The sequence below is a fragment of the Boleophthalmus pectinirostris genome, unplaced genomic scaffold, assembly GCF_026225935.1.
Source record: "Boleophthalmus pectinirostris isolate CB_2022bp ecotype Guang Dong unplaced genomic scaffold, ASM2622593v1 HiC_scaffold_23, whole genome shotgun sequence".
NCBI classification, from domain to species: Eukaryota; Metazoa; Chordata; class Actinopteri; order Gobiiformes; family Gobiidae; genus Boleophthalmus; species Boleophthalmus pectinirostris.
This window is the reverse complement of record NW_026571207.1, coordinates 19,780,178-19,806,828: the sequence shown is the minus strand read 5'-3', so window position 1 is coordinate 19,806,828 and position 26,651 is coordinate 19,780,178. Positions and strand designations below refer to the sequence as shown.

The 26,651-nt window shown below is 38.1% G+C and overlaps 1 protein-coding gene across 2 annotated transcripts in view; it reads left to right on the top strand.

Moving 5' to 3' along the window:
- The first annotated feature begins 5,136 nt into the window (after window positions 1–5,136).
- The window catches only part of mid2 (midline 2), a 115,992-nt gene continuing 94,477 nt past the window's right edge, over window positions 5,137–26,651 (top strand). For both annotated transcript variants that reach the window (XM_055159531.1, XM_055159532.1), the window contains exon 1: window positions 5,137–5,503. The gene's annotated coding sequence lies outside the window, so the exon portion shown is untranslated. The remainder of the gene's footprint in view (window positions 5,504–26,651) is intronic.

Here is a 26,651-nt window from a genome sequence, read left to right as displayed (position 1 = left end):
CTCACACTTTTTATTGTTTTTAATGTTTATAATGTACCTTTTAGCACTAATGAGCTCTCAGGTTATCAGAGGAGAGAAAAGAGCCCTAGGCAGTTATTTTAATGGAGATAATGTTTAGTGTAATGTCTGTGAAATAGAGCTCAGGGAGAGGGAATAATTGAGATGAGGCGTTTGAGTGTGCCTAAAGAAAGTATTTGTGATGCACAGTTTATAATGTCTTACCTCTATCAAAGAAGATTTCAGGCTGGGAGTTCACCAGGGAAGCTCTGACTACTCTGGACCAGTCACAAAGAGGATTTGCAGATTTGGAGAGCTCCAGATTTATTTTCTTGGCCAACGACTGCCAAAAAATACATATTTTTGGCACTAGCCTTGCTACATTGCTAAGTAGCTTATAGATTCAAATGGAGATTAGTTTCTGAAAATTGTATAAACAAAATCTGACAAATATATGTTCTCAGTTATCCATTAGACCAGTATTTGGTAAAAACTAATAAAATCTTTTGCCATTGTTAATGTAATGTAGTTAATCTATGTGAACATGTTTTCTGATCTATTCCTATTTGATTTAAAGTCATGTGCATGTTATCCCAAGGGCTATTTACACTGAAGTCGCGGGATGCATGATTTGAATTATGACTCAACATGAACTTACCATACAGTATGTTATATTTTCTCAGAACAACCAACGTTATTGACCGAATTCCAGCAGTGTCTAAGTGTGAAACCATGTTGGTGTCTCGTCTTCCCCTTGTGAGGGTTGGCTCGCACTCAGGCTTACTTTAGCTACAGACTCAGGGGTGTGGATTTCCTCGAATGCCACAGTGCCAGGGGCCCCCGGGAGCCCTGGAGGCTAGTGCAACAGGGTGAACAGGTTTCAAAGACTTCCTAGGTCAAAGGTCAAGACAACTGTAATGGATGCCCAACTATGATTTAGTGTAAGTTCTCGGTTTGATGTGACTTTGGGAATAAATCAATGCTTGAAATGGTGAAGGGCAGCTGCAAAAATATTTGGTTTTCAGTGATGTCCAAAAGCTGATATATAATGCAGGGCCAGTTGAGACTAATGTGTTTTAATGCAAACATGGTGTTCATGAGTATGTGTCTGGGTGTTGTACATATGGTGAAGATGAAGGTGGTTGGCATACACTGTGTAGAGAATCAGAAGTGATCCCAGTCTTTGATGTGAGTCCAGAATTGTAGCATGGTGGTCCCTTGGAGCTGTGGGGGGCTGCATCACAGAAGCTTATGCACCTCTCACTTGACACATGGGATGCTCAGTTTTATCACATAAAATGAATGAAAAATGAATGAAACTTGTGCATGTAAAATACAAAAGCAAAGTTAAAAAGCAGCTGATGTGTTACACTGCAGATGGTAATGGGGACCTCAATAAACATCAACAGCAGCAGGTGGAGCAGGTCATTACAGTTCAGTTATTAAACTTCAGCCAGGCCCAGGTCAGCTGTGGCCCCATCTTTCACTAGAGCTAAGAACTAAGTGCAAGTGTTTGCTAAGAGACAGTTTAGTTCCTTGTTGTGGCAGTGAGCTGACACTGAGCATTGAGAGAGAGTCTGTGGAGGACTCAGGGGCCCACATAAACAGCTGACAGACAGAACAGCAGACTCAGGGGAGCTGAGTGTAATGTGCACTGTCACATTGTACCTGACACTCTCATGTCCCAGACACAGCAGCTCTACCAGCCTGTCCTCTGTCTGCACTGCAAGGTGTTCAAGAGGTCACTTCTATTAAACACTGAGATAAAACCAAAAGTCAACATACTTACCAACAATAAATTATTATATTTAAGAATTAAGATGGTATGGCTGACATCAGTAAGAAAAGATAACAATTCTCTTCCAAATAAACTGCATGGTGAAAATAAAACATTAATGTGAGCTATACTGATATTGCTTTTCCTTTAGTCTATTCGGTCACAAACCACAGCCATACTTCCACTGGACTGAACAACATCTAATCTACCAAATGTAATTTAATCACATTCTACTTTCTCTGTTTAGTAGTTTACTGGCAAGTTTGTGACAGCAATATTGAAGAACCAAGGGTCAAATACTCAGAGAGTCACGTTTGCATCTAAAATCTCAATTGAATTGTAGTGATGGAAAACATATTTAACATAAACCTTTATCGTAGGGCTGGGCAATATGGCTAAAAAATAAATCTCTGACTATTACTATTTTAATCAATTCAAATGGAAGTCAGAGTAGGGACTGCTTGTCTTTCAAAAGGTGGAAGCTCATTCTTATTTTCACTTGCATTCTTATTATAGTTATTATTTTCCTTTTCCTTCAGTTACATTTGTATAGATATCTAATTGTAATTGCATATTAACCCTGCTTTGCAATAAACAAATCAGGAGTAAACTTGCTTCATAATAATCCTTGATTTTCATGCTATTTTTCAAAAATTGGGTTATTAAATACCTAAATTATCAATGAGTTTTATTATTGCCCAGCCCCACTCTATCATACTGACACGAGATTTAAGGATAATACTCCAAGACGCACAATCATTTCTAAAAACTGTGTTATTGTAGTGCATGCTTGCTCCCATTTATCTCTCTCATAAGTCTCTCTCTGTGGTGGGTCTTCTGCCTGTCACTGCTTCCTGGCATTTACATCCCTATCTGATTCGATCACTCACAGGGCCAAAGCTTTTAAACCCATTTAATCCATCCTGATTCAATTTCAGGTTGGCTGCACCACATGTAGACTCCTCTTGGGCAGAGAGGACCCCTAGAATATCTCAGCCCTCCAGATCTTTGCCCATGTTTCCTGGGCAGACAGCATTGCAGATGCTATGAGGATACGAGGACACTGACATGATGTGACCACACCCCCAGCCCTTCCCTAACACTCAGTGGAGCCAGTCATCACTACCATGTATCCAGACTGAAGCAGTGGACAAAGAGCAGGGAATGAAAAGCTATATACTGGTTTGTACATTATCACAGCACCAACATCCTCATTTTAGAGGCAGCTTACACAAACTATTCCTCAGTTATATCTGCAGTTACTGGGCCATACATTACATTAAATTGCATAATAAGAATATAGTGATACAGAATTGGCATAGTGATAGCAACTCAACATGAGGCTATTAAAACTACTGGAGCATGTGATTGATTGTCTGTAGCTTTATAGTTTGTACATTGTAGGTGGCCAACTGTGTGGGCCTTAAAACAGCATATGCACAATGGCTAGTTAGTTACAAGGCTGACGCTTTGACAGGCAATTCTATTATACATTCATTCAATTCACATTCACACTTTTTCACTTGCCTTGTGGTGGTGTGTATTGTATTATTATATGAAAATCTCAAAACAGGGTCCAAAAAGTAGGCCAAAAAGACCATCTTGAATATATGTGTTCTTAACATGATCATTGTTTTATTTCTTAAATCCCCAACATTGGCCCAAAGCTCTGACTGTACCTGCACTAGCACTGCTCTCATATGTCACATATGTTCGTGTGAGACACATCCATTCCACTTTCCCTTAGTGTGAAAGAGTGGTGACAGACAATGGTGCTCTAGGTTAAGAGGGTAGCAACAATAGTGGGAAGCAAAATTAATTCTGAGGTAGAAGAGAATTAAAAGTCTCATGAAACAGAAAGTTAGTAATTAAAAAAAAAAATCTTAATTTCATAAACAGGTTTTGAAAACAGTAATACACAGAATGATTTTATCAGCTTTTTTTTCTTTTATCTCCTCCTCATTGCCCATTTCTCTTACAGTTCAATAAGTGTACAGACACACATCCATATGCCTTGGCCTATTTTAGAGTATTCTTGAATTCAAGTTTCAAAGCTCACATCATGATTTAGAAAGAGTATAGGGAAGTCACAGTTGTTGTTTTGTTTTTGTTCACCTCTATAAGTTTTTGTTGCTAAAGTTCTTCAGACGAACAGAAGTCTCCAACAGTGTCCATATGCTTCCCCTAAACTCCTTAAACTGAATTTCGAATCTACCACTGTGTTGAGCGCACCCGCTCTCATAAATTATTCCTCCATAGTTTCAGTTACCCCTCTTTTCATTAACAATTTATAAATCCCTCTTAAATTTGACATAGCACTTTAAGCAGATTTTCTAAATGAGGCACAATTTCTGTGAAGCAGGTAACATGGTGTACTATCCTAGTGTCTATATCGACCCCAGTGGAGAAAGCTCATTTATGGGTGACATTGATTAAGTCATTTGAATTCTATGCGGCATGTTGGGGAAATCATGATTAGTACTAAATATGCCACATTCCCTGTTGTACAAAATCCAATCCTTCGTGATGTGTGTTAGAGACGTGCCTGGTGTGTTCATGTGGGAGGGAGCAGGTGCAGGCAGACAGGCAAAGACCACCTAGCGCTTTACCTTCAAGTTGTCTCCTTTTCTATTGAATGCACTGCTTGTCACCCGAGCACTAATCAAGAGATTGCTGGTTTAAGCTAACACAACACCACCATAGCACATTGCACATCTGTTGGACTTTTAACAGTGTTTAGGTCTGTTTCCATAGTTTTAGCAGGCTGCCCACGCTGACATCCTCAGGAGCTGACAACATGCTTCTTCAATAATTATTTTCTCTCTCCATGTCTCAGGTTGACCAACAAACAGAATGTGTTTTTTTTTTTTTTTCTTCCAGCATTATGGTTATAGCAACCATTACAAAGTGTAGCCATTTCCTTTTTAAACCTTGAATTGCACATTATTTTGGTCTGTTTGGTTTGAAACTCTAAATGTTATTCTTAGGTCTGTATGACACTGGGAGTAACAAATTGTACATGTATAAATTCAAACAGGGAGAACCTTCATTAACACAAGTTTTGGTGAATTTCCTAATTACAGTAGAAGCTCCATGTGCACAATTCAAGGGTTGATTAACTGAAAGTCCAGCTAATTAATAAAAACCGTGATGTTAGCAACATCAGTGAGCTAATCATATCCTATAGCATGTGTAGCAACCAAACAAGTTCGTTAATTGGACCAATACAACCATACCACCAATGCTCAGATTTGACAGGTGTATATGAGCCTACCCCAGTGACAGCGACACCGTGAGGCCGGGGTGATGGCGAGCAGTTGGTGGAGCACATGATTTGTTCCACTGGCACTGGAGCAGTGTAAGCGATCCCAGCTGTTGCCTTGGGGAAAGAGCTATTCCCGTCTGCCGTGGGCTGGTCACATGTCTTTGGGGAGTGTTTAGGGGAGAAGGAGCGGGAGCGAGCGCGCCGTTACGCACAGTCGACTTGGACAGTTCCAGGATGTGTTTAACAACTGTTAATGAGCAGACGGAGGATCAGGCAGATCAGATAGTGTTTGGGGCGGTACTACCCCGCGCACAGTAGAGCAGCCCACTCAGGTACCATAACAGACGCGGACAGTGAGTGATCTACAGTTCCGACGCTCGAACCCTTGTTCAAACTTCTAGCGATTGGCATTTCTATTGCGAGCGCAGGTTAATATCTACAGTGACTTGTCACGGAGTGCTGAGGTAAGTGTTCCTTTGTTTTTCTTTCGGAAGTGGAGAGTATGCGCGATCGGATGTAAAGGTTAGGGTGAGGTGCTGTCACTGTCAACTTGCGTGGCGTAGTGGTTTGGAGTAAATAAGCGACGAGCGCTTTGTATTGAAGATGAAACGAGCACATTGAGCAGGGAGAGGGGAGGCTGCCCTGGCAATATGTTAATGGCACATCCCCATTACATCATTAGGCTACTGTATAATGTCAGAATCTTCAGCGTGGAATGAGCAAAACATGATTTGGTTTAAGTTTCTGTTTCTGGTCTTTACATTTCATGTTTGACTAGCAGGCAATAATGTTCTAATATTTGACCTTATGTGGAGTAAAGCTATAATGGACATTTTACACATGCGTATAACTACGCCTACTCGTTAAATAATTTGATATGATTTGGTATTTTTTGTTGATTGGTATTCACTCAATAGTTCAGATCATTACATAGATCATTAAAAATCGTGTACCAGTTGATTAGTATGCATGGCATTTGCATTTCCAGTGTAATGTGTTTTAACCCTGCTCCTTGCAGTAATTGATTGGTCCAGCATGATGCTCCTTGTTAATGCTGATGACTGTGTGTAATGAGACAGATCTGAGAGTATGGGGTTGCCCCACACAGTGACAGTTGTGTGAATACAGCTGACAGCTCATTCATCATGCATATACTACAGTGTGCACATACACTGTAGGGCTGCCAGTCTTTCTCTATGAACCCTCAACTCATGACCAGAACAGTGACTTCCTGCCAATGATGAAGCATCAGGTTGACATGGTGTTATAATTACATATTTCTATTATTTATTTATGTATTTTCAGTTTAAAAAAACTGTGTCAACTGTACAGTACTGTGTTTGCATTTCTCCTCTACATTGGCACCCTTTCTTTAAAACCAGCTGTGTTTATCTGTGTGTGAGTGCAAAGTATGGAAAGATGGCGAAAACAGTGTATGTGGGAGTGAGTGTTGCTATATTTTTCATTTCCCAAAGATTGAGCCCATGTCAGAGTGACAGAATAACCTCCGGGTAGGCAGTGCCACTCTGACAGGGCACCACGTTCCATGGCAGCACCACATTACTGCCCCCTCTCTCCATCAGTGCACACTGGAGTCCGCCTCAGCACTTCTCTCATCAGGGATTCAGTTATGGGCTCCTCCATTTTAAGCCTGGTGTATGACAAATAAGCAACATGACTGACATATGGGTTTATTAAGTTGAGGAAAATGGTTAACACACAGATAGGCTTTTATCACTGTGTGACTTGGTTTGGCCCCACTGAAACAATATTAACATATGCTAAAGCTTTAAGATTGATGGCGGATATCTTAAAAGTTCAAATACTGGCCCAGTTTTTCTCTTGACTTTATAGCAATGAAGTATTTGGAAAAAAAATGTTGACTAATATTTTGCACAAAAAATTTTACTATTTGTAGTTAAGTGATACTGATTGAGAATCTGTTTCCTTAGAAATCATAACTGCGCAACTAAAGTGACTAATGTGTTGTTTTTGACGCCATGTAAGTAATTTTGTTAATTGCTTGTTTTTGTATCAAACTGAAGTGCAACAGTAGCATTCAGTATGTGGGCAATGTGACAGACATGTTTTTGTGGGCAGAAGGAATACAATGTCATGTCAGAGACTATAGTTTGTTGCTGTGACAGTCTGTCAACATGTCTAAGCAGAGAAGAGACCTGCACTGCTGACCCGTGCTTTGCAGAGAGCGTCTAGAGCATGCCAGGGAGCACCATAGGGTCCAGTTCAGCCCCCTCTTTGTTATTTCTCAGCAGATTTGGTGCATTAGGTATATGTGCGTTCATGTGGGCTGGGTGTCCAAACAAGCTGTCACTCACATTAGTTGTACTGATGGAAGCATAGTTCTATCCCCAGAGACTGCCTTATAAGTAGGAGCACACATGCACACAGCACACACACACTGCCCCCGCTAGAGCTCAAGGGCCCAGATCACAGCAGGTCATGGGAGAATCTGTAGATAAACTCCTCCTCTGGGAGACTGGTGCTTTCAGCCTGCCCTTCATGTACATGTGAACACCATGACCTAAAGCTCATAAACGTACAAAGACATCCAGCTCACTGTCTTCAAAGGCTGTTTTCTTTGAGTAGTTTAGTCAAATAATCAATTGATCATGTCTAAGACTTTCTCTTAGACCAAATTTTAATCCAAAATTTTTATGGGGAATATAAGCCACAGTCACTTTTAGTCAATGTTCTTCTTGAAAGAAGTCAGTCAAGTATTTCTAGTCAACGAGTAGTCCTAGTGTCTCATGAGAAGGAACTATTTAGAACTATTGTGCATACTTTAAGTCAATAAACATAACACAAAAATGCAAATTGTACTATTATTATTAGCAAAGACTCATATGTATGCAAATGTATGAGTATCAATTTCAAATAGGGTTGAAAACTTGCTTCCAGCTGTGCTAACATTTCTGAATTTGTCCCTCTACTTAATCCTGTTATATTATAAAGCCAGTTAAATTGGCACACAGCATCTTGTTTTTTCCACCTTTTACGAACCACATGCATTTATTGACAGAACATTGGCATCTCAAGTAAAAAGTACCATATTGCTGACATTTTCAAAACTTTGGATTTCAAGTTGATTGAAATTTGATTGCACTCTATTTACAATGTCTGTGTTATTTTGCTGTTATTGCCAGTAACAGTTGCTATCTCTATTATATGCACTCCTAATGGCCTGCACTGTAATTCTGCATATAACAGGGGAGTTGTTTTGCATGGAAAAGGGAGTGAGTCTTTCTTTTCTGCAGACAAAGAGCTAAAGATGCTGACTGATGTTTGTGGCACTCAGCGGGGACCTGCTCAAAATAATCCCAACTCTTCACAATGTGTTTACCCACCAGAGAAAAACAGATGCCAGCTAACTAACTGTAGTGTGGGCTCTATTTTGTAGCTCTGGGCTGTATATTGACAACATATAATTGCTTTATTTGAGTCTGCTGTCAACAGTAATGAATGCAATATTTTCTGTGCTACTGCATATTTTGCAGTTTGACTTGTTACCCTAAAAACTTAGATTTAGGCTTAGACAAACTTTTAAATTATTTGGATACAGTAACTCACAGCATATTATAATAACAAAGAGAAACATATCAATTAGGGCCCGACTGATATGGATTTTTTTTGCGGCCGATATGATACCGATACAGACTCACCGCTCATACAGGTTCCTCTCAGATCACAAGTTTTCCCAAATAAGTGTCCTTTCAATCCTGACTCAAAATGATTGTCCATAAATATAATACAATCCAGCATGTTGACAGTAGCTGTGTGTGTAAACAAACACACAAGTGATGTGGCTCTTCTGGTGTGTTCAGGGACAGTACGGCATCACAGACATATAACAATGTCTGTATAACATGCCCACGTGGACTATCGGCCCATATCGGCAAATTTTATGTCGATATGTCTCCAAGTGCCCATATCGGCTGATAATATAGGCCAGCCAATATATATCGGTCTCCCCTAATATGAATTGTATAATTAATTCTTAGTAACTAACAGAAATAGCAAGAGACTGGTGTCAAATAAGGCATAATTATCTAAATGTACAAGTACAAGTAAAAATAAAATATAGAAATATAAAAAGTGTGCAGTGCAAAAATGATATGTTGATTTACAGGACATAGGGTTATCTGTTACATACAAGTGAATTGTTGTACAGTTGTATGGAGTATGGTAGGAATGTAGTCCTGTATCTCTCACTGTTTGAGCGTAGCTGTAGGAGCCTGTTGGAGAATGAGCTCCTCTGTCCCTTTATAGTCTGGTGCAGTGGGTGAGTAGGAGTGTCCAGGATGGAGAGCAAAAATTTCGAAAACTCAGATGATGCACTCATTGACTAAAACTAGTATCAAAAATAGACATTCATATTAAGAAAGTATGAATGAAGTATCAGTGCTGTAAAAATCACACAAATAGGACAAAATTGTACCTTTGCTATAGACTCTTATTCACATATAAGATAAAAGGAATAACTAATTAATCAAAGTGTTGTAAATTACCTTCAAATGGCTAAAAGGTTATATTGATTTTCAAATACTGTAGTTGTTACATTATTTTTATACAAATAACTGGGATATTCACAATACTCTTATTAGGGATGCAACAATAACCGAAATATTGTGATATCGTATTGTTAAAGTAAAAAATGACAGAGGGAACTACATAGACCATGATCCTTTGCTCCATTTCAGTGTAGACTACATGAAGAAATAACAGTTCTAAGCACTTTAAGTCTTAGTTCGTTGGATTAAGTCTTGTCAAGGCTTTTTAAGAGGAAGCATATTAACATTTTTAGCTGTTTAGCCTTCACAAAATATCACAGTAAATATCATACCATGAGATATATATTGTGAAAATATTGTTAGCTGAGAGATTTGGATATTGTCATCCCTAAACATGAGTCTCCCCACCATATCTTGAGATTTTCCACGATATTGCAATAAATGTCGTACCATGGGCTTCATAATGTGACGATATCGTATTGTGAGACTTGGATATCAATACACCCCTAACTCTTATATAGCTTAGCTCAACTCCTGAATATTTTTGCTAACATGGTCAAAATGGTCGTTATCAAAGTACAGTTTCGTTAAAGGTTCCATTCCTTTTATCTACAGGCCAGCAGAGTATTTATTTCTCCCAGTAGATTAAATTAGACTTGCTCTGTCACCGCCCTTAAGCATGATGAATTAGCCCAGGATAGAGATATATTAGTGACTTTGTGCTGAGTGCGTATAGGGACCACTGAAGTCGAATTGGATCTGAATTAAAGATGACAGTGACCCGAGGTTGTCCTCTGTCTCCACTCTTGTTCTTCTATAATCTCTACATGTGACAGTTTGACAGTGCCATGTTCTCATCTTGAAATTACCTTGATAAATTAGACCTAAGATAACCCCCAACACGGCTGCGTAAGGATGGGCACACCAGTCTCTCGTGGTTATTTTTAGCCCCTTTCAGATTCAATCACACATACCCAGTCTTCTCCCAAACATCATTTAAATCTTCCCTTTGTTGTTGCTAATCATCGCTGTAACAGGCCAGATCCATTCTCCACACTCCAGTGCTGCCTGATAGGCTTCATGTGCTCCGCTACGGGGAGATTTGAATTTTAATTTTTGTGTCGAGAGAAAGGGAGGGGCAGTTTGTCAAAAGCAAAAGCCAATAATGGTCCATTTTGAGGTCAGGTCACTTTGTGATTTGAGGTTAGGTCACTTTTAGATTTTTTACTTCTTTCTTTCAATCACTTAACCTTGCTTAACCTTAAGGTCACTATGAGCAAATTCATTATAGCCAAGGTCATCAAAGTGCATTTCAGTGATCAATTTTGGTTGTCACTGATTATGTTTACGTGCACACTAAAATCTTATAATTCTTCATTTTCTTGCATCATCAGATTTTTGAAATGGAAGATATCTGATGTGCTTAATCTGATTGTTCACATCTAGGTGTTGACAAAGAAAAATGTAAATGAACATTTTAAGATCGAAAGTAGGCTAATTAATCATGCTAAAATATTAAATATCTGATTACTTAAGTTATCCAATTTTTGTACCCACTGTAAATGTCCCTCTGAATGTCTCAAAATAACTGCAAATTTGAAATTGTTTGTAACTTGTAAATGGAATGTATCAGTCTGCTGTTTTTCAAAACATCCTTACAATTTTGTATGTTAGGTAGAAGTTAGTACCATTTGCTCATTACTGTTTGCTTTGTTTGCTAAGCGACTACTCCATGGCCTGAATACTCACCACCATTCATTATCTGTATAGTGTGTCTTCCACATAATTAAATGATTATGTCCCATTACTGTGGTGTAATTATACTTGGATGAATCAAGCGGAGAGACAGATTTCACATTCTATGTTCACCACTGTGTAATTTGCCCCATTTATTTTAAGATGTGAAGACCCATATTGAGAATCCCATTGTCATAAATTTGTCTGTGTAAAGGGTAATTTAGACGAAGGGGCTGTTATGAGTTTGGTCTTAATTAGAGGATTTGTACTGGGTAAAATGGTAAATTAAAGCTAGAGCGAAATCCCCACTTCCTATCTCCAAAGACAAAGATTTCCTGTCGTTGTCAATAGTTACTGTACAATTGTAGAGTGTGCACCAATGTCTTATAGTCCTTAACTACCAGGATATGCTTATAGTCCAGCAAGCCCTATCAAGACTATGCAGTGTTGATTTTAAAGGGCACATATTACGCTATTTTCTGATCTGATATAATGTTGGTTCCTTCCTTAATACAAATGCTGCATATTTAGGCTTAACAAAAGTAGGGTTGTAAAAGGTAGATGTCAAGTGGTAATAGAGAAAGTGCTCGCCTGTGTTTTTAAACTCCATGCAACTTCTCTAGAATCATTTAGATCATTTCAGCCCTTGCCAGTCTCTTTTGAAGTAAAGGTAAAAGGTAGATGTTAACTTGAAAACTACTGCTTCATGACATCATAAGGTGGAATAGAGCATTTTGAGCTTTGGAGATGTAGATAGACTAATAAATAAAGGGTATGTGTGAACAGAATAAAACAAAAACACAATTCTTGGTATGTTCATTCTTGGCAACTTGGCTTAAAGAGTTAATTTTGCATAATATACCCTTTATGTCATCATAGTTTAAGTAGTGCATTTGCTCTTATGTATTATTATTTTTTAACTTGATAATTATGTTTGATGGAATTGTTACTTTACTGACAATATAGATAAAATAGACCACAAATTGAACAAAGATGCAACACATATGCTGCATGCGATCATGATGTTGGAGAAGTTAGGTTCAATGCATCCACATAGCTACCATATTTCTGTGTTCTTATCAATGAGACGGCATGGCACCAGTGTAGTGTCTGGACCAGCTGCGATTCTCCTTCAACTGTCCGAGGCATTTCAAACATCCTCTTCAGTCGCACAGCTGTACTCATGCTTTGTGCCTCCCTCTGATCCCTGGCCTCAAATCCTCCACACACACAGGAAATCTAAGAACACAGCAACAAAAGGAAACTCATCTACACCAGCAGTAGCAGCAGTCTGAGTATGGGAAAAATCCAGTCAGGCTGGCCACCCCTGGCCCGCTGCAGCTGTGAGGATGTGATGAAGATAAAAACAGGAATAACTTTCATTTTTGAGGCTCGGGTTGTGTTTGGTTATCAAGGGAATGGTCTTACATCAGCGTGAAAGCAAGGGATTCTGGGTAGTGGTGGAACTCTGACAATGTTTTTTTGAAAAAGTTCAGATAATAAAGTGGTGATCTCAGCCTTTCTGTATTTTAAAATAACAAACTGCTGTATGGGAAAGTTGTTAAAATTAAAATTGCAACATACAATCATAGCAACAAAGAAAATGTATTTAATGTTAGCAATTCATCAGCTATAGGGTTGCACTGAACATCCAATATAGTTGCTGCCGAACTTTGAATTTCCTTTGTGATCACTGAAGTATCTATCTATATAGCTATCTATCATGAGAATGTGAATGGTGTGTTCTATCCCCCTCCATAAAGCACATTTGTAGTATGAGACTGATGATGTGATAATAAACTTTGGGCTTCTAAATCAATCTTTAATTGTGCTATATGAACCATCTAATTAGACTGGCACTTCAGCAGAATCATATTTATGATCCAGAACAACATAATTAGTATCTCAATGATGAATGATTAGTGGAGCGTCTCACTGAAGGGCATTGGAGAGAGGGTGAGTTTAGTCCTTGTCTCACTAGATTAAGACATCAATCGTTTTGAACAGAGGCCTACTCAGACTGACAGTTCGGTGAAGAGGAGTGGACGCTGTATTGAGTTTTAGTTTCTTCTGCCTCTGTGTGTTTGAATGAGCCCTGGCATAAGGCCCCACTTTGTAATTAGATCCACAGTGTTATGACTGTAAGCAGTGGTCCACAGGCAGTATGTTGTCTCCCCATGGTGACTCTGGAATATGTGAGATAGGCCATAATAATAGGCAGCATACAGTCCTCTATTGACACCACATGGATTTATAGCTGACTCTGGAAGTTATTATCATAAATGCATTGGATTACAGTTTGCTGCAAGCTGAGCAAAAAACTTGAATACTGAATAAATTGGGTATTTCTTGCCAATTTAAAATTTACATTGGGATATATATATTTGCATTGTTGGTATATTAGAAAAAAGAAAACAAATAGAAAAACTTATAGACTACATTTGAAGGGGGAATTCATAGACCCTCATCTGCACAGAAGGAGATTAGGCGACCATATGTCTGCCTTACACAGTGTGTAGTATTTAAAATATACTGTGTAGCTCAGCAATTTCAGGATAAGACAGTTTGACCCCTCACAAAGGAAGAGGAGGGGTGTTCTGTCTTAAACCGCTTCTGTCACGCAAAACAATGGCACACAGATCGTGTTTGATCCTTATGTCAGAGAAGTGAACTGGAGAGACCCCCACACTAATTATACCGGTGAGGGGGTCGTGGCTGACTGAAGGCTTGTCTTGTGCATCTATTAGTCAACTAATGTCTTTAGCCTGGATCAACATAAAAACTAAAGTGATGGTTAAATTGTGGTAAAGCAAATTAAACATTTTCTTGAAGTGAAGTTTTCAAATCTATGTTGTAAATTATTCTGTCTGAGTAAATGGAAAATTGTGTCCATAAATTATGAACCTGTGTTAATTATGTATACTGCCTTATCTAATTACAGTAGGCAATAGGATATGCAAGTTTGCCCCCTCCCTATATCCATTCTTATTAGGTATAAAAAATATTGACAGGTCAGATGCACATTGACTCATTTCCTTTCCATCATCCCTCGTGATGCAGCAAACATGTTACGTAATTAGAAAACATTGAAAATGGAAACCTTGTATTTTGTCTCATTGGCGGTGCTGAGTCTTCTGTTGTGTTGTTTCTTTGATTCTTGAATGAGGTTATAGTTGTGCTGTTTATCTGGGCTTCAAATCACAAGAGCTCTCTTTGCTGCACTCGACTCGGGAGACACTAATAATTAATGTCAGTTTTTAAATCTCTTTTAACATGCTCAAGGAAAGTGCCCCAGGAGGGAACATAAAAGCCTGGAAGACATCAATAAAAAACAAAGACACCAAGAATAAAGTTTGAATTTGGGAGATTTGAATGTTTTTTAGCTCTTACTTTGAAAAAAGGAAAATCAGTCATCATGACCCATTTTAAGTCATTGCATCACTGAAAAGAAATAAAAGAAGCAAAACAAATATACAAGAGGGAAAAATAAGTTGAGCATCCAGATCCATCAAATTAAATGAAAATGTTCACAAATTAAAGAAAATTGAAACACTTCCGTTTTGTTTTGCTTGATTGATTGAAAGTTAAATTTTGTGTGATATAACTACCAAAATGTGTCAAGAAACTTCTTCTCATCTTTTTATTGTGGGTTTGAAACTTGGTTTTGTGTGATAGAACTGGCAAATTGCCGCAAAAAGTATAAAGTATGATATGGACATGCCTGTACTTGTAAAATGCACTTATCATGGATAATGCCTGAAACATTTCACTCAGTGGTCCTTTAGATTTTTGGTGACATATCCAATTTGTTTTAATTGATTTTTTAAGCACATTGATAGTGTCACACATATTGATTTCTGATCCACAAATGTGAAAATGTGTGTGGGTGTAAAATAAGAAGTCGATTGAGACTGTGAGTTGTGTTCAAATGTAATTGGAATTTAATATTTCATGCTTTGTCATTAGTCAGACTTGTATCATCAGTCTTCTTTGTAATTAGTGGAACGACACGTTCTTCTACCACAGTGCTCTCATGAATTTAACCCCTGCTCTTCCATTGCCTTGCTAATGACACAAGTTATTATATGCAAGTGTTATCTTCTTATCTTATCTTAACTTCACGGTTAAAGAGGTCATTATGCCTTCATCTGTACTTATGGCATTACAATATATAGGGAAATTAGTTTTTCATTATTGTGCATATGACAGTAATCTTGGATCAATCTAACCACACATACCATAATCTCCTCTTAAAGATATAGGGACCCCACACAAGGTGGGTCTCTGAATTTGATGTTTGCTTAACCAAACAGTGTGAAATATATTTGTGTATTTAGCCACTCTTTCATTTACTATGCTAAGATAAAAACTTTTGAACTTATTACTTAATAATAAGTACCATTAATGATTTATGTCATAATATTGTTGTACTGTAATCACCACAATACTGTTGCACTATGATCTATAATTTTGCATCACCTTTTTTTTTTTTTTTTGCTGTGTGTTTGTATATTTGTACATGAACACTAGATGGCACTATGGATATGTATTCTTACCCTAAACACAAGTGATGCTCAACCTCTCTGCACAGAATCCCACACAGGCTCTCCATCTGTGAGATTAATGCATTTTTCAAAAAGCTTAAACATGTGAGAATTTTTGTCGGCATGATTTATGACTTCCATATTGGTAACAAATGATAATACTTTTATTTAAATCACATATTGTTAGACACCTTCACTCATATGCCCAGGCCTTAAAGCTTAGCAGCATGTACATTAGACTTATCCCCACTGATGGGTTCATATATTACCGTTTTTCATGCACTATTCCCTGCTCCTTTCAAAGGTCTTATTTGATATGTCTTTCTTTATGATAATCATGTAGATGCCGTTATAGAAGCTAAATCTCTCAAGCGGAAAATGGTGTTAAAAGATACATGCTTTATTAATATTGAGTAGGATTGAAGAAGTAGAAGCCCTCAGACAGAATAGACATTACCATATTGACCAGGGTAAAGTGTCCAAATCTGCTCTCAAGGGACCTTAGTTGCATGGGTTCTTTTGTTAGAATAAAAAGTCCAACAAATAGATAAATCAAGAACCTTAAGCTAACAATATGTTCCCAAATTGACCCTTTTCAAGCCTTGTCATTGTTTTGTGCATGCTCTGTGCTCTAAAATGTCATATTGTCATTAATATAGGTGTAATTTGTAACTTTTCTGGTAAAGGTTTAGCCTACTTCTTGTCTCCACAGAGATGCTATAGTGTTGTCAAGTATTTCAGCATAGCATTAAACATAGTTATCTCCATAGGGACAAGAACGTGATTACACCAGATCAAGTTATAGTTTAGATCAAGGTGACCCTGCTTACAAGAATGCATGTTCATAAGAAACTGAGCAATAAAAATGTCCATAATTAAATAAATGCAATATATGCATATAAACCCTAACCCTATAAAGCCATACTGTAAAACATTTAAAGCAAAGCAGCAATATCTCCATAGAGACCATCAACCAGAAAAGTTAGTACACTTTTAAGTAGCTTGTATCTGCACCCTCTTTCTCTCAACATTTTATGCTTGTATATAAAACACTTTTTAGAAATTGCTGCGTGTACTATAATGACTCCACCATCAACACACTGCCTTTCATTAAAAATGCATGGGATATATTATAAATATGAACATATTTTTGAAGATACATAGTAAAGGTTAAAACAAAGGTAACAGTTAAATATGACCTCTATGCAAGCATAAAGTATTAATAGTTATGGTTACTACTAGTACTAGTAGTAGTATTGTGTGACTAAATTAATTTAGTTTACTTATCTGCATTACTGTAGTAGAAATGCCACATTAGCTCAAAATGATTGTTTATCATAGTTAGAAAAATCACTATTGTAAATATGCTGTGGCCAGTGATATTATTCAGTGGGATGCACGCCAGCATGCCTCCTTGTACTGCTCTAGGCTACTTTAAACACTGCTAAGAATATACACTGTGTTCATTGTGTCACTATAAAACTAACTTGTCATCTCTTCCGCCCCAAGCCTCTGTTCCTCAGCCTGCCACCAGCACCAATAAAACTCTGATGTTTATTCACTCTAATTAGAGTACTTCATTTGAAGAGCCTTATGTAAACTCATGCATCGTCAACAAGAACAACACTAGGACAAAAAACAGAACAGTGATTTTCCTTTTATCACTGTACATTGTTCATAATGGATGGTTCTTTAATTGCGTGAATACTATGAGGCTGCTGCACATATAAGGTAACCACAGGAAAATGCCCGCTCAGCAAAATTAAGGAAATGAAAGACCTTGTAAAACTATGACAGGGCAATTTCCGCTGGTCTAACAAGGAGCAAAAATAACAGCGAGAGACGTGCCAGGAATGGAAAAATATTTTTAATCAAGCATGGAGTAAATGAAATGGTGAATTAAACATTTAGTATAGTAATATATTTTAGTCAATACAGTAATGTGCGCCCAGAAAGCACCACTTACCTTTTAGATTTAAACGGCCTATGTTGTGCCAAACTCTTTAAGCCATGTTATATTGTTACCTCTTCAAAAACGTACATGGAGTTGTCTTTTGTTTCTTTCACACCTTCATTATTAGTCTGTCTCTCTAAAGCTCAAAATGCTCTGTTCCACCTTGTGATGTCATGAAGCAGTAGTTTTCAAGTTAACATTTTTTACCGTTTAACTTTAGTTCAACAGAGGTGAGCAGTTCCAGAGGTGAATTATCCAAATGATTCTAGTGAAGATGTATGGAGCTTAAAAACATAGTGGAGTACACTTGTGTTTTAAATATGTGTGAATGAAACAAAACTCAACTCCAGGTGTGTTTTTGATGAGGAAACATTATAACATAGACCAGAAAATAGCATAATATGGGCTTTTTAAAAATCATGTAACACAAAGGAGAGTGCGTACCCCTAAGAACATGCTCAGTTTTATGTATATTTCTAAAATTAAGGACTGTAGCGAGGGCCTGCCCCATAAGTAGGTGTGGAATTGAATGATTATGATGTTAATATAATTTGATTTGAAAAACTAAAACAAATTGCAACTACTGATGCATGTTGAATTTCTCTTATAGTGCCTTTCTGTTGTTTCGTTCTCTGAAACTTAATTATTCATCACACTGTCCTGGTTTTGATGGTCTAAAATAGATCTTGTGTCTGCCTGGAGTCTGCTGTTATTAATGGGAAATAATGGCCTCCACATTTTAAACAGTGCAGTCCATGACATATGTGTATTTTAGGTTCAGTGTCTTCACAGCAGTCAATGCAGTGGAAAATCTGTCTCTCTGGGGAAAGCAAAGAGCTTGTTCCTCTGGCCTTTTGTCCTGTTTGTAGTCCACATGGTCATTCAGAACCATTTAACACATTAGTCAGATGGCTTCACTGATGTATGTATTTTACTGTTGGGAATACAAGATCAGCAGCGACAACTGAAGGGGATGAATGGGCTCCCTCAGTACTGCTTAATGCTTTCACTATTTGAGCTGTAAAGAAAAAAAAATCCCTTTCTGCAACAATCTGTTGTTCCTTCTGGTGGCTGGTGTTATGCAGTATTCATTTTACATCCATCTTTCATTTTATATCTTTTTATTAAAAATATAGGATTTTTTTTTCTTAAATCACTGAGACAGTTGAATGTGTGAATGAATTGTGCAGAACTTTAGCTTTAGCCGTCTTGCAATTATACAAATTTAAAATGATTACAATATGTGTTTTTATCTTCACAGATTAACTTAACTTTTTCAAGGTTTTTCTGACAATGGTCTTCATCAGACAGATATGTTTAAACATGTATTCAGTTTTTTCACCCATTGAACTGGCAGAGCCCACTCAGAGTCACTGATGTTAGCTGATTTTCGAAGAGAAACAACAACCTGCTTGCTTAGTCAAGTGCACTAAGTACTCTGCTCAACCCTTGGAGTTATAGGTTTGAAGTGACTGACTTGATTATTTGTACATTGATTGAACTTATATGAATTTACCACTGTGTAACCACTTGAACCAGATTGCAACTACAGCCTATTGAAAAGCTCTTTGATAGTGGCTGTAAGATCTTCTATTTGGGCTGTGACTGCTCCTCTTGCTGTGAAGGACAGTCCATTCATTCATGTCAGTCCCAGACGCCCAGTGCTCTTCAAACAAGTCCAACAAAGCACAGAGTCTGTGGCTGGAGAAGTGGCAGAGATGTGTGCTACATTAGATTAAAGCCAGTGTGCTCAGAGTATAGTGTGCGGGGGTTCCTTTGTGCCAGTCTGTGCCTGTGTCTGTCATGTGCATGTATATGGTGTCTTTGACTCCAGGGGAAAACCCAGCCCACACTATGCCACTGGTAAACTGTACAGCACAAAGGAAGTGTTTCAGAGCAGGCCTCTGAAGCTCAGAGATCAAATATGTGAATGTGACCAATGGGCACATACAGGCCTTTTGTCCTTGGTTTGACTCATGGGAAGCAGGTATTCTTGTGTGTTGTGTCGCAGCTTTTCCACCATACCATCGTGATAAGTCATTATGAACAGATGTATGTGTGAACACATGTGATCAGACTCTTTCACTGTGTTAAATATGTGATAGCAGTGTGGATGGTGCCAAAAGTGCATCATAGTATTTCTAATTGAGGATATGGCACAGAAACAAGCCAACAGTTGTAAATTGCATTGCTCATATTTTAGCTGCTTAACCTTCACTCTCCCTACATCACCAGCTCAGTGGGACCCATCACAGTCTGTGTGTCCATTGAAAATTACCCTCAAGTAAACTTGTAAACACAATCATAAAGCCACTGTAATCTTCCTGACCTGTTATTCACACTGTTTGTCTCTTTCAGGTGTTTACACAACATTAATTACAACACAGTGACTGTTGTCATTCTTTTGCTACTGCGTCAAAAATAGTTTGAAATGTGCTCAATGGCTCTACTTTGGTCTGTGGGAACATTCAAATTCAGGCGTCGGGAGGAAATGTAAATAAATACTCAAAGGATTATGGCAGGAGCATAATTCCTACAGATTTCTCAGCAGTTTTAGCTCACATTTTCCGGTCTGTGCTGGATCGCCATATGAATATTTAAGTGAGAAAGTGAGTTTTGGCTGCAGAGCCAATATACTTGTACAGAAGAATCATTCTCAGAGGATGTCCTTATGTTATCTGACATTTCAAATGTGGCTTTTAAAATGTGCTGTTTAATACAGCATTTAGACTGATTTACAAAGACACTGGTTTGATTTGTAAAGGTGGAAGGATGTGGCATATTCTGTACCCAACTAATACAGGAATAAAACACATTTGCTGTCAACATTTGTACTCAAAAATATTCCTGAAAAAGTATAAATGGAAAAGGACAGTGTGTAGTTTCTTTCTTTAGAAGTCAGGTACTAATATATTCATGTGCTCTGTTAGAGGTACAGTGGTGGTAGCAGTATGTGATGGCGGCTCTCCACTGTACCGAACCTTCAGTGATTGTTGGAACAGCTGAAGACAAGCTCAAACTGCATTATTTATGGACTTGTCTGTGTTCAGTGAGCCTGGGTCTTGATTGCATTTTCCTCTGTGATGAAACTCCAGCTATAGAAACAAATCAATGTCATTTGGTCTGATCAAAGACTGGGACACATCCCAAACTTCACCAGGCAACCTTTAAAATATTGAAAAGATGCAGCGGAAGACTCACTAGAAACTCCCACTTGCCGGTCGCACTTTCTACCTATTATATAACAATTCTATTTTTTATTGACTTAGACAAATGCTCTTATCTCTCATACATGTTTATCCAGCCCACAAACCCCATTGTGGCTCTCTGACCCAGCATTTTCTTACATATTTAAATGTTCATTTCTATTTTAGATCTCTTTGGAAGTTCAAATGTTGTTTTGCTGCTCAAAGCCTTCCTTTGCACACTAGAAAGAAAGTTTTTTGATGTTTTTTACCAATTAGAATCATATTAATAATGTAGTAGATCTGAACTATGGTGCATTCAGGCATTGGGCTGATGAATCGGTCACTGGAGTTGTTTGTTTCTGTTCTTATATAAAAATCTCAAAGAGGTGGAGGAAGATGGAGTTTGCGTGTTTTATATTACTGTGAATTTTTCCTGACAAGTTGTACTGGTACATTAATTATTTGCATCAAGAGGAAGTTCTCTCTATCTGTGTCTCTGTATGTGCTAGCTGAAGGCCAGAGTTCTCCATAGTCGTATTGGAATCCATGAATGTGCGTGCGTCAAAGTTTGACTTGAACATTCAGCAGTGTCATTGGAAGTTCCAATCTGCCTGGCAGCAACAGTTACCTGGCTGACTGAGCAGGAGGGGAATCATTATCTACAGCAGAAGAGAAAAAACAGCCACAGGCCTAAAAGTGTCGTCTTTGCTTCTGTTATTCTGAGAATTAACTCAGTAATGGGCCTATACGTCCTCTCAGGGTTATCACAGAGATTCTGCCTGTCTTCCATCAAACCAAACATGTGGCTGAATCTAAACTGTGCATAACAGTCTTTTCTGTGGTGGAAGTGGCCTTGTCCATCCTGAATTACAGCCTGTGATGTTGTGATGTTGTTGAGTCTTGGTAAAGGAAAGCATGACCACAGAGCAATCTGGATATGACTGGATCACCGTCATAGAATGTGGGCTGTAAGACAAGTCAAACCAGCAATGTTGCAAAGATAATGTACAAACAAATAGGAAAATGTGTAAGTTATATTTAATGTTAAAATTAAAATATTGGTCTTTCTTGACATAATCTCTCATATTTGAAGAATTAAACCAATTCATATGCTCCCAATCCCAATAAAAATGAGGGGTCACATCAACTTTGCTATAAAAAGCTGAAAAGATTTACTATTTGCTTGAACTTGCATTTTGCAACTGCTAAGTAGATTAACTGGCAACTTTTCAGTGAGATGACTGAGTGTAACTGACCATTAGAAACCCACTTAATCTATATTGCAATCACCTGCTTTTATAGAGCTGTTCAGCACAGCATGTTACTGCCAACGCTATGAAGATAATCTAAGGACATTGGGTACTGTCTTTTGACATACTGCTTAAAAAGAAAGTTGTTCCAGACAAGGCAATTCATCGTGGTGGCCTGCCAAAGAGCTGATTTCATGATGTTGCCTCAGATAAATAATGAGACATAAAGTCACTCTACTGATTAAGAGTCTGAGCTTGAACACTTTGTTTTCCCAAATAGACTCAAGGATACACAGGCACAGTTCTATAGTTTGCTCCACTGAGTTGAAGAAGAATTTTAAGTTTAAGAAAGAATTATGAGTTTCAAACCTCAGCAAAACTAAAAGTACACAACATTTTTAGTTTTGCTGAGGTTTGAAAGTCATAATTCTTGGTAACAAAAAGTGGAGTTCACCATAGCAACAAGTCATACCTCGGACACCACCTGTTCCGCCTGCTGCCCACAGGGAGAAGATATGAGTTCATATTGGCTAGAACCAGCACAAGGGCGCCAACTCCTTAGTGCTACATCACAAAATCTTAAACTACAGCACAGTTTCTTCTCTATATATGTTCTTCACAATAATGATTCAAGCTGAGGACACACTGCATGATTTTTAGCCTGATTTTTCTCTTGGCAAGTTGAAGGCAGTTGCAGCTGCTTCAGTGTCGTAGCACTTTACAACTCGAGTCACGTTCAAATCGTAAAGTGTGCCTCGGGGAAAGACGCCACTATACATTAGTCTGCTCAGAAATTTGTATGTTCTACTCATTTCTATAGCTTTCTTCCAGGTGTTGTGGGTCTAAATTAAATACATTATTTGGATGACAGAGCCAAAATGTAAAATATTAGCCATGTTCATAATTTTTCTGGTCCTGTTCTGATCTGCTTGTGTGGCACTGTGTGAAAAGCTGAGGTCTGACGTCTGTGTTGTGTGAGTGAGGTCACATCAGGAAACATGAGAGCCTTTCCCTATGATTAAAGTGGACACAGTGAGGTGTGGTTGGACTGATAATAGTGGCCACGTAGCAGTGTGTGTTTGTGGGTAGATCTGGAAATACCATCCTTCTCTCTTACTCATAAAAATTAGGTTTATGTGCATTTTTAAGCAGAAATACAAATTTTGCCTTTAATAAAACTCCTCAACATGATGAATAAGTATAACATATTGATTACAACTTTTTGCTGCTCAGAAAAGCCTTGAAAAACATACTGTGAGTGGGCTCACCTCTCCACAGATCTGAACATGGCCTGGTGGCATCATCAATATGTTAAATGCCATATTGGGGAACATTCCAGGCACAGCTTAAACATCTTAATTGAAACACACAGGCAGCAGACCCTCCACCCAAAGTTATATAGAGCTCCTTTAAATCTACTATGTTTACAATAAGTTCTAAAATAATATATTCTAAATTTGAGCAATTGATAGTTGCTTGATGGAAAAAAGCTGTCCTTATTCATATGATTTTGGGAGCTGATTCAGTTAGTGTTACAGTCAAAATAAAAGTTGACAAACCATTTCCTTCCTAGTCCTGTTGAAAGACACTGATTTGTTTTAGGAAAGCATTATACTGTGATGTAGTGTGGGCACTGCTGTGGTGACAGGTAATTTACTGTGAATCTGAGAGGATTTGACAGTGTGCGTCGACAACCTCTCTATGAGGAGGATAATAGAAAATACTAAACCAACCATCAGTCATAAGCTCGCTGTTTGATTTGTCTGTCACTGGCATTCACAAATTAGTCTGTGTACATTGGATCTGTGACATTAATCTTAACTTCATACTCTTTCAGCATATTAATGTCTCATTTGGGAAGGTTAGATTAAAATAAAGGGAATTTAAATGTATTCAGCTCAGACAGGGCCAGAGGAGAGCTAAATCTGATGGTGTGCAGAGTGTGCTTGGCTGTAAAGTGGTCAGCAACATCCTCACTTGGAGAAAGTATGAGCTAAAGTGAATGTCAGGGTTCCTTAGAGCTTTTTAAAAGTGGACTATAATAAAACAAAAAAGTACTTTGCAAAGGGCAGCTCCACTAGCAGAGAAGCATATGGTTATTTATGGTTCAAAACTTTGGTTTTATGCAGACAGTGTTAAGTATGTCTTTACTAAACTGTATTTTTTACTTTTTTGTATTTTCCTGGTATCAGTGAATATCATAATGAATTGTCAATTGCCAATTTCATCAAAATTAAATATAGACAGTTGGATGATGATGGTTCTAGTTTTTGTTTTTAAAGAATTTGTGATTTTGCTTCCTAACAAAGTTTTGTGCTCAGAAAATGACTTGACACAGAATTACTGTTTTAGGTTAAAGTGGGTACAGGAAAGAAATTGGAAATGCTCAATATAGCTGTGCCATGAGATGAACATATACCATACACAGTATTTTCATACGGGTTACAAAACAAGCCCGTGCAGATTTAGACAATAGGATTCAATACTTATAAGTAATATTTAATGTTAATATGATGGTAAAAGTTGATCTAGTTTCCAGCAGTGTTTCCACATTTAGAGAGCAGCCTGTCCTGTGCCGTCGTCAGCCCCAGTGGTGCGTGTCCAGGTCTGAGGACCACACCTGCTCCTGTTCAGAGGCCCTGTTCCACTAAAGCCACTCCAGCTGTTTCCTCTTACAGACTCTGAAGATCAGAGAGGCCAGCCGCACACAGCGCTCTCAGGGTCTGTACCAACAAAATATCATCCACAGTGCTCAGGTTTTAACAAATGATGTGTTGGAAAATGTGATGTTGGCTGTTAAGTTCTTGACCTGCCTCCAACCGGGAGTTATCTGCATTGTGGTTTTCTTTTCTTGTCTTTGCATCAATGTTATTTGAAAGATTTGTCTAATTATTCTAATAAGTCGATCAGTAAACATTCTCTAATCGCATCAAACATGAATCACCTTTTGTATGCATAATGACTTGTATTAGAATGACAATGAAAAGTTTTATAGTAAATTGTTGTTTTGAATTCCTAACAAGTAGAATAACAGTCATTGATCAAACTTTGTCTCTCTACAAAAATACATTCTGTTGTGGTGTTATGTGAGCAGCGGCATAATAATGTTGGAACACAAATGCAATGGCCCATCTTTTATATAACAGCAAGTCCCCAAAAGCACCAGAAAATTATGCAAAATTATAAGGTCAATGATTTGAGCTCCTCTGCACAATCACATCAGATAACGTGGCTCATCGCTCACACAGTTGTCTTCATGCATAAAAACAAATCCGTTCTGCTTCTTTGTAGTCAAATCAGGGGTCAGTCTCCTTTTATTGAATCATAATGGTGAATCATGACTCACTGATAGAGCATTTCAATAAAAGAATGAGGGGGCGCATACTGGCACCAGTTCTGTTTGACCAAGTTTACTTCAACGTTTTTAACTAAAAAAGCCACCTTCTTCTTCTGAGAGTTCATACTTCCCTGTGATTGGTTAATCCCACCTGTCACTTACTTGCAGCATGACCAATATTGGAAATGAGTGAGCAGATGTCCTTTTAATCAGAGCAGCATTAAACAGAGAATCAATGAATGCTCTTGCTGTTGATCTGCATTCACATACACCACATATCCAACACATAACAGTACACTCGAAAGAGAAACACACCAAAACAGCATATGGTTGCAGGGATCAGTTGACCATTTAGTCTTCATTGCCCAAAATTTAAATGTAAAAAAAGAATTCATGTATATACAGCATTTAGTGTCATTGTTAAACTTGATTGGGGCTAAATTGTTAGTGATTAACTTACTTTGTACTCTAACCTTATAGTTAAAGCTCACAAGAGTCATTTTTGCATAATATAAGACCTCTCTTGATGCAAAATCTGTGGATGTGTTGCAGATGGTCGTGAGTCTTGGTCCCTTGCATATGATTTATTAAGTTACTTTATGAACCAATTGGAAACAATGGCTTATTAAGCACCAAATGCTGGACCATGTGTTTTTGTTTCCTTCATTATTTTTTGCAGCAACAAAAATAAGTGAAACATTGCATCTGGTTGTGCCCAAACTCTGTTGGGGGAGCATGGTGACTGGGGCTGCCGCCGTCTGGTGTCAATATTTAACCACAGCCTGTATGTGTGTGTGTATGTGCTTATTACAGACGAATGAATGATACAGCAGCATGTGGCACAGCACAGGGACTGGCACTGTGTTCATTAAGGGATGTTACAAGAAACTGTTTCACTACTGGTGGTGGCCAATATCCAGTAACAATATGTGACAAAATAAGGGCTGTTTAAAATTGGTTTCACATGGACAGGTGCATTCATGGTCCATGGTTGTTGATTATGTCCTGTTGTGCCTCATCACCATCACTAATCGTATCCCTTATAATGTTGTCACAGATTTCAGACTTGATTT